The 9,153-nt window shown below is 45.2% G+C and overlaps 3 non-coding genes across 3 annotated transcripts in view; all 3 read left to right on the forward strand.

Annotated features, from left to right (window-relative positions):
- Positions 1-4,397: 4,397 nt before the first annotated feature.
- Positions 4,398-6,386, forward strand: LOC143206415 (small subunit ribosomal RNA). The gene has a single exon (XR_013008385.1). It is a non-coding gene; the product is annotated as a small subunit ribosomal RNA (ribosomal RNA).
- Positions 6,387-7,094: 708 nt separating this feature from the next.
- LOC143206414 (5.8S ribosomal RNA) lies at positions 7,095-7,249 on the forward strand. The gene has a single exon (XR_013008384.1). It is a non-coding gene; the product is annotated as a 5.8S ribosomal RNA (ribosomal RNA).
- A 419-nt stretch (positions 7,250-7,668) lies between these two features.
- The window catches only part of LOC143206416 (large subunit ribosomal RNA), a 4,098-nt gene continuing 2,613 nt past the window's right edge, over positions 7,669-9,153 (forward strand). The window contains exon 1 of the ribosomal RNA XR_013008386.1: positions 7,669-9,153. This exon is cut by the window's right edge and continues 2,613 nt beyond it. This is a non-coding gene — a ribosomal RNA (large subunit ribosomal RNA).

Below are 9,153 nucleotides of genomic sequence, written 5' to 3' on the forward strand. Positions count from 1 at the left end.
CCAAAGAAAAAGAAATAAAACTATTTCTACTACGTATGACGATATATTAAACAGGCGACACATTTCATCGTCAGATCAAGAAGACACGGAGTTGAAAATTACAAATATCCCGACACTCCTGGACGTGCTACGACTTCCCTAAAAAATACGTTCGTCCAAGACCGTATTTTTTTAATAGAAAAAAAAACGGTTCTTTTCAGAACCACAATATAACTTTATAAAAGAAAGAATATTTATATAATTTATTTATTATCTTATTATTACTTAAATGATTATTTTCTAGATAGAGCCGTAACTAATTAGGGAACCGATCGATCGATACTCTAAAACAGTAATAAAGGAATATTCAGTACAGATCAGATTATTTATAAATTTTCTAGTTAATATTTATTCTTTAATAAGAACGCGTATTCTAACTTCTTTTTTATACGATTTTGTTGGCCCTGAAAAGGACCGATATTAAAGGGCGTATGCAAAACTTTAAACGGTTTGCGTTATCTATTTGGTTTTGCTGTCTGTCTTTTTAGGCAATAATACTGCTTGAATGTTAGGCAAGACGCCGCCCTGGGCAATAGTAACGCCAGATAACAGTTTATTCAATTCCTCGTCGTTTCTGATGGCCAATTGTAAATGCCTAGGGATAATCCTTGTTTTCTTGTTGTCTCTAGCGGCGTTACCCGCCAACTCGAGAACTTCGGCCGCCAGATATTCCATTACGGCAGCTAAGTAAACGGGAGCACCGGCCCCTACGCGTTCGGCATAATTTCCTTTCCTTAGAAGTCGGTGAATACGACCGACAGGAAATTGTAATCCCGCACGATTGGAACGAGACTTCGCCTTTCCCTTCACTTTTCCGCCTTTACCACGTCCGGACATGTTAATCTCGATCGTTGTTAGATACTGCTCACCTTTAAATCAAAAACGGTACTGGAAATTTCTTACAGATCGGCCTGGAATTTTGTCCGCGAGCCAAACTCGTTATATCATACGCGACCAATCAGACTCTAACTCGGGCTATGGGCGGGGCTTAGAAGTGTTCCTTCGAATGTTATAAGTTCTAGAATTAAAGGCATTTTTTTAGTTAAGTACTCTTTGAGGTACGTGAGACGTCGGGATTTTTATTTCGAAATGCCACCGAAGACAAGCGGTAAGGCGGCCAAGAAAGCCGGAAAAGCCCAGAAAAATATCTCTAAGAGCGACAAGAAAAAGAAGCGCAGGAGGAAGGAAAGCTATGCGATTTACATATACAAAGTTTTAAAGCAGGTTCATCCCGATACGGGTATCTCCAGCAAGGCCATGTCGATCATGAATTCTTTCGTGAACGATATATTCGAAAGGATAGCCGCCGAAGCGTCGCGTCTCGCCCATTACAATAAGAGATCAACGATCACGAGCAGAGAAATCCAAACCGCCGTTAGGTTATTGTTACCCGGTGAGTTGGCTAAGCACGCCGTTAGCGAAGGTACCAAAGCAGTCACCAAATATACCAGTTCTAAGTAAATTAATTCACATACCTATGTGTGTTTCAATATACTACTTACCTGCAAAATCGGTTCTTTTCAGAACCACAATTGGATATAAATTTTAAAAAATGAAATGTTAAACAGTAGCTGACATTTTATAAAAACAGAATTTTCAGATATATATATATATATATATTGTAGTTATTGTATTGAATTATATTATATCATTATAATCTGTTATATAGTAAGTATATAGAATAAGTTTTGTAAAAATGGTACGGCCCGAGATTGTTATTTAAAAATAAGGTAAAGTATTTCTGGAGTGACTTCGAAAATATGTGTATTCATTTTTATTACGTTTATGACTATATGATAATTAATTTATTTTTCCTAACTGTGGCTAATTGTGGATTGTGGCTAATTTCTACACGATAAGTATTAATCACGGGAACGTCTCGAAATGAACAAATAGGAACTGTAATTAATCAAGAATTTAGAATGGAACTATCGTCCTAATATAATGAGGATCGTCAAAGAGAAGATACTTTTTTTTTCGTTTACTAGGTTGACCTTGCTTGGGGACAGTGGAACTCAGTGGAAAATCGCTGATGGTGGGTGAGGAGGATAGGCCTGTGGTCAGAATCGATATCTTGGAGTACTTGCAGGTCAGAGGCTTGATTCGAATTTTGATAGATAAAAAAGTCAATTATTGTCGGTCGATTGGAGGAGTAGTGAGTTGGTTCGCTTGGAGCAATAAGCCCAAGTTCCAACTCATCTATTATCCCGGCCGATAGTAATTCTTCCAATAGCTGTGTGGTTGATGGCGTTGAAAATGGCCTGAAAATCTCCTTGGTCATCTGAATATGTTCCGAAGAGTATTTCGCCAATGGAGATCGGGTTCGTGTTCTAGTGGAATCCAGACCAGCCAGACGACTGTTATCTTGAGTTCCCCGTACATGAGTGGGGGGAGGAATTGGTCTTTTGGGTTTGGTTGTTTTTGGAGTAGGTCGGCACTTGCATCCCGAGTAATTTGCGGTGTATGGTTCTCAACAGTTGGTGCATTTCGGCGGGGAATTTCTGTCTTTGGGACTTGACGTAGGCCGGAGTGGCTTTACAGTTGGCCGATGAATGACCGTAGAATTGGCAGTTAAAACGTTGAACGCGCCTGCCGTTGCCGCGCTGGGCTTGGACTTTTACCACCTGATTCATTAGGCGGTCGACCGCGAAGATACGGCGTTCCTCTCGAGGAACCGACCAACATGGATTGGATTGAAACCGAGCTTCATGAGCGCGGTTCGGACTTCGAGTTACCATTACGTCGAGAGAGAAATATAATATATTAGCTGACCCCGCAGACACTCCGTACCCTGTACTCAATGGATAAATAAAGGATTCATTCTATCAAATTCTTCGTTCAAATCACTTTCGAATCATCCTTAGGAACATTCTGATATCGGAAAACCTTATCCGTAGTCGATAAACGATATCTAACGGATGAATTATAGAAAATGGCCAATAAGCGGCAAATATCCGATCGTAAGGGTGCACCATCGTTTCGGCGAATCATTCTTTTGGAATCTTACGTTCTACAAGCAAAACATTTATTCATAGGTATATACCGATAATAACGAACGGGCCGACGTAACAACCTAAAATGTCCTGAAATACGTGAGAACAGTTTTACTCCGATCGCCGTATCGATATGTGACAGTATCCATCCTATGAAGGATCTTTACATTCTACTAGCATAATTTTATGGATCGGAATTTTCCGACTTTTAAAGAACGTGATCGGCAGTCTAGAAACGGCCTGAGGACGTATTAACACGAGAGGTTAAAATTATTGCTTTAGAAGTTCACGTTGTCTAAAGCTAAAGTTTATTCATCGGAACATTCCGATAATAACGAGAACGGGCAGACGTAAAAACGAAAAATTTGCGCAACGTCCGTATAAACGATCTGTTCTAAAACACCCATACATTTCCGATAGCTGGCGAGAGACCCGCGCTTAAATCGTGTGCGCTTCTACGTGGGGCGATACGAGAGACGGATACGACGGGTCGGGTCGACCGGCGCTGTGACACTTTTACCGAGTGGCTTTTGATCAGCGAAGGTGGTATTACATATTATATGTTAATATATAAGATCCGAACCGTATTTTTTTATTTATCTAAATAAAAAGCGTATTTCGTCGTGTTATTATATATTCGTAACGCTCTCGCGATTTTGTATCGTCGTTTCGTTGTTCTTCCTGGTCGGTTTTTTTCGATATATCGGGAAGCGTACGACGACGACGACGGTATCACTGCGAGATCGCGAATTCGGCGGGAACATTCGGCTTCGTTAGAAGAAGATGATCCACGATTCATATGCGATTGGAATTATTATTTTTATGGACGTATCGGTTTTTCATCGGAACGTTCATAAAACAGCAACACATTTTGCGATAGCTCTCTGCTCTCCGAGCGAGAATAAAATAAAAAATCACGAAACGTTTCTCGTACGAGGTTTCCTTGTCGCTTTATATATTTCTATCTAGCGAAGGGTTCGGAGAGAATGTTTTTCGAGGTCTTATAAACGCCGAACGATATTTTGCGGCATCCAATTTTCGACGTAGTCGACGATCGTCGTCGATAATCGAGATAATTGGGTGCCTAGTCGATCGGTTGTGTATAAAAAAAACAAAAGATGTGTCTAAGATGATGATATCGTTTTGTTTTATTAGACAACTAATATTAAAATGTAAGAGCGTGGCGCCTCGGACCGGTTTTTCCGTCGTCTAGGCGCGCTATCATGCACCTCCTTTTTATTAGTCGTCGATATATATTATATATCGTCGTCTTACGCACACGTTTCTTTATAAGTCAAACTTATAAAATAAACTGTGTCTGTATTTGTTTTATCTGCTTCGTGTCGATAAAATAATAAGAACAGTTCCCTGGTTGATCCTGCCAGTAGTCATATGCTTGTCTCAAAGATTAAGCCATGCATGTCTCAGTACATACCGAATTAAGGTGAAACCGCGAAAGGCTCATTAAATCAGTTATGGTTCCTTAGATCGTACCCACAATTACTTGGATAACTGTGGTAATTCTAGAGCTAATACATGCAAACAGAGCTCCGACCAGAGATGGAAGGAGTGCTTTTATTAGATCAAAACCAATCGGTTTCGGGTTCGCGCTCGTCATCGTACAACTTGGTGACTCTGAATAACTTTAAGCTGATCGCACGGTCTCGCACCGGCGACACATCTTTCAAATGTCTGCCTTATCAACTGTCGATGGTAGGTTCTGCGCCTACCATGGTCGTAACGGGTAACGGGGAATCAGGGTTCGATTCCGGAGAGGGAGCCTGAGAAACGGCTACCACATCCAAGGAAGGCAGCAGGCGCGCAAATTACCCACTCCCGGCACGGGGAGGTAGTGACGAAAAATAACGATACGGGACTCATCCGAGGCCCCGTAATCGGAATGAGTACACTCTAAACCCTTTAACGAGGATCAATTGGAGGGCCAGTCTGGTGCCAGCAGCCGCGGTAATTCCAGCTCCAATAGCGTATATTAAAGTTGTTGCGGTTAAAAAGCTCGTAGTCGAATTTGTGTCTCGCGCCGCCGGTTCATCGTTCGCGGTGTTAACTGGCGTGTTTTTCGCGAGACGTCCTGCCGGTGGGCTTAGTCGTGTCGCGTCGCCGTCGCGCGTGCGTTTCGGCGTGCGTGTTGTGCGCGTCGTGGTTACGACGGCCCAACTCAATCCTGCCGCGGTGCTCTTTACTGAGTGTCGAGGTGGGCCGGCACGTTTACTTTGAACAAATTAGAGTGCTCAAAGCAGGCTAAAATTTCGCCTGAATACTGTATGCATGGAATAATGGAATAGGACCTCGGTTCTATTTTGTTGGTTTTCGGAACCCCGAGGTAATGATTAATAGGAACGGATGGGGGCATTCGTATTGCGACGTTAGAGGTGAAATTCTTGGATCGTCGCAAGACGAACAGAAGCGAAAGCATTTGCCAAAAACGCTTTCATTGATCAAGAACGAAAGTTAGAGGTTCGAAGGCGATCAGATACCGCCCTAGTTCTAACCTTAAACGATGCCAGCTAGCGATCCGTCGACGTTCCCTAATATGACTCGACGGGCAGCTTCCGGGAAACCAAAGCTTTTGGGTTCCGGGGGAAGTATGGTTGCAAAGCTGAAACTTAAAGGAATTGACGGAAGGGCACCACCAGGAGTGGAGCCTGCGGCTTAATTTGACTCAACACGGGAAACCTCACCAGGCCCGGACACCGGAAGGATTGACAGATTGAGAGCTCTTTCTTGATTCGGTGGGTGGTGGTGCATGGCCGTTCTTAGTTGGTGGAGCGATTTGTCTGGTTAATTCCGATAACGAACGAGACTCTAGCCTGCTAACTAGGCGCTTTTTGACATCCTAAAGGCCCGCCGGCCGCGTTGCTTTCGGGTTTCGCGGTTCGTGCGCGGTTTTTACTGTCGGCGTACAAACTATTCTTCTTAGAGGGACAGGCGGCTTCTAGCCGCACGAGATTGAGCAATAACAGGTCTGTGATGCCCTTAGATGTTCTGGGCCGCACGCGCGCTACACTGAAGGAATCAGCGTGTCTTCCCTGGCCGAGCGGCCCGGGTAACCCGCTGAACCTCCTTCGTGCTAGGGATTGGGGCTTGCAATTGTTCCCCATGAACGAGGAATTCCCAGTAAGCGCGAGTCATAAGCTCGCGTTGATTACGTCCCTGCCCTTTGTACACACCGCCCGTCGCTACTACCGATTGAATGATTTAGTGAGGTCTTCGGATCGACACGCGATGGCGTTTCGGCGTCGTCGATGTGTAGGAAAAGATGACCAAACTTGATCATTTAGAGGAAGTAAAAGTCGTAACAAGGTTTCCGTAGGTGAACCTGCGGAAGGATCATTACAGTGTGTTGTTATGCCTATATATATATAATAGGTAAACGTACAAGTCTGTAAAAATCATTGTCGAACGTTAAAGAGCCATCTACGAAGTTCGGAAGTTCCGATCGAATTTCGACGTCGTCAACGTAGCTGTTTTCGGGTACCTATAATATATGGTTTTAAAAGATGTACGCCCGAAAGCGGAGATATATACGATGAAGATGTTGTTATATAGGACGACGAGTAATAATCGTCGGCCTACGACGGATTTCGTTATAAATGGACAAATCGAGCGCAAAATAAAACGATTTTGCCAATTATATTTCTAATCGACGTTTCGATCCTCATATCGACGAACATATACGATGATCGGTAATGTGATTAGTTTACGAAAATCTTATCACCCTTCGTTTGTTTCATTCCAAAAGGGTGAGATTTAGTTTACGAAAATATTGCCAAACTATGATCAGCGTATGCTCTTTTGTTGTCGTACGAGGTGAGACGACGAAAATTTACAACGAACGTCACCATTTCGAGTAGTCTGTCTCCGCTCCTCTCGTTGTGTGTAGTGGAGAAGACGAAAATAAACCGTAAGAGCGTTTTAAAGTCGACGGCGGCTGCGAAAGGGGCGCAAGCGCTGTCTATGACGTGAGCGCGCGTCGTCGTCGTCGTCGTCGTCTTATAATAGAAACGTTTCGATATGCGTTTAAAACCTAACTTAAAAAAAGATTACCCTAAACGGTGGATCACTTGGCTCGTGGGTCGATGAAGAACGCAGCTAATTGCGCGTCAACTTGTGAACTGCAGGACACATGAACATCGACATTTCGAACGCACATTGCGGTCCTGGGATCTCATACCCGGACCACTCCTGGCTGAGGGTCGTATCTCATTTCAAGACTGCTCGGATTTTCTTTGATCTTCGCGATCGACGAGAAATGTCTGAGCGTGCTGAGCGTATAAGCGCGATTCGATCGCGACGTTCTAAAACGTGACAGCGGACCCGTACGTGTGACCTAACTCTCTCGTACGGGTCGTACGAATATGAAAGGGATGAGACGTGTTTAAAACGGTCGTTCGCACGTTTTTGTGATAAACGTAGCGCGCACCATTAATACGATCGTCGTATCCGATAAAATTAGTTTTTAATCGACGTCGGATCGTAGGTGCGTTGTCTCTCGAATACGAGGGAGAAAACACCGTTTTTCGACGGCGCGTCTTTTCCATTCTAAACTTTTATATTTCGTATTGGCTCCTAATCTTCATTATTATGATGATTACGAGCGCCACGCATATTAAACTAGCGACCTCAGAGCAGGTGAGACTACCCGCTGAATTTAAGCATATTACTAAGCGGAGGAAAAGAAACTAACTAGGATTCCCTTAGTAGCTGCGAGCGAACAGGGATTAGCCCAGCACCGAATCCCGCGACCGACATCGGGCGCCGGGAAATGTGGTGTTCGGGAGGGTCCATTATCTCGACGTTACGTCGCGCGTCCAAGTCCATCTTGAACGGGGCAACAGCCCATAGAGGGTGCCAGGCCCGTAGCGACCGTGACTGACGGCGAGAGGATCTCTCCTTAGAGTCGGGTTGCTTGAGAGTGCAGCCCTAAGCGGGTGGTAAACTCCATCTAAGGCTAAATATAACCACGAGACCGATAGCGAACAAGTACCGTGAGGGAAAGTTGAAAAGCACTTTGAAGAGAGAGTTCAAGAGTACGTGAAACCGTTTAGGGGTAAACCTGAGAAACCCGAAAGGTCGAAGGGAGAAATTCATTCGCGGCTCGTAGTAGGCGGCGTGCGATCGCGTGACACGTGACGTTTCGGCGTTGCGCGCGCCTTTCGTACGTCGATCCGGCGACGAACGCGTGCACTTTTCTCCTTGTAGGACGTCGCGATCCGTTGGGCGTCGGCTTAAGGCTCGAGGTGGAGACCGTAGACTGCGGTTCGCGCCGTTTTCGTTTACGGACCCTCGTGTTCGCGGTCGACTCGCTCGACGGTATACCGAATGGTTTAAGGCCGCTACTCGTTAGCGTTCGGCTCGTCGCAAGCGCGTCAGATGCACGTCGGTAATCGGACCCGGTGCCGTTTCCGACCTCTGATGACTGTTGGCGACGAGGTTCTCGAACAGACCTAGACCGATCGGCGACGCTATAGCTTTGGGTACTTTCAGGACCCGTCTTGAAACACGGACCAAGGAGTCTAGCATGTGCGCGAGTCATTGGGAATCACTAAACCTAAAGGCGTAATGAAAGTGAATGTTCGTCTCGCACGAACTCAGGGAAGATGGGCGGTTTACCCTTAAAAGTGGCCGCTTCGCATTCCCGGGGCGTCTCGTTCTCATCGCGAGAAGAGGCGCACCAAGAGCGTACACGCTGGGACCCGAAAGATGGTGAACTATGCCTGGTCAGGACGAAGTCAGGGGAAACCCTGATGGAGGTCCGTAGCGATTCTGACGTGCAAATCGATCGTCGGAACTGGGTATAGGGGCGAAAGACTAATCGAACCATCTAGTAGCTGGTTCCCTCCGAAGTTTCCCTCAGGATAGCTGGCGCTCGTAGCGTACGAGTCTCATCCGGTAAAGCGAATGATTAGAGGCATTGGGGTCGAAACGACCTCAACCTATTCTCAAACTTTAAATGGGTGAGATCTCCGGCTTGCTTAAATGATGAAGCCGCGAGATTTCGGATCAGAGTGCCAAGTGGGCCATTTTTGGTAAGCAGAACTGGCGCTGTGGGATGAACCAAACGTCGAGTTAAAGCGCCTAAATCGACGCTTATGGGATACCA

The sequence above is a fragment of the Rhynchophorus ferrugineus genome, unplaced genomic scaffold (assembly GCF_030347505.1).
Source record: "Rhynchophorus ferrugineus isolate W39M unplaced genomic scaffold, kcgeb_rfMv2 rfM681, whole genome shotgun sequence".
Taxonomy (NCBI): domain Eukaryota; kingdom Metazoa; phylum Arthropoda; class Insecta; order Coleoptera; family Curculionidae; genus Rhynchophorus; species Rhynchophorus ferrugineus.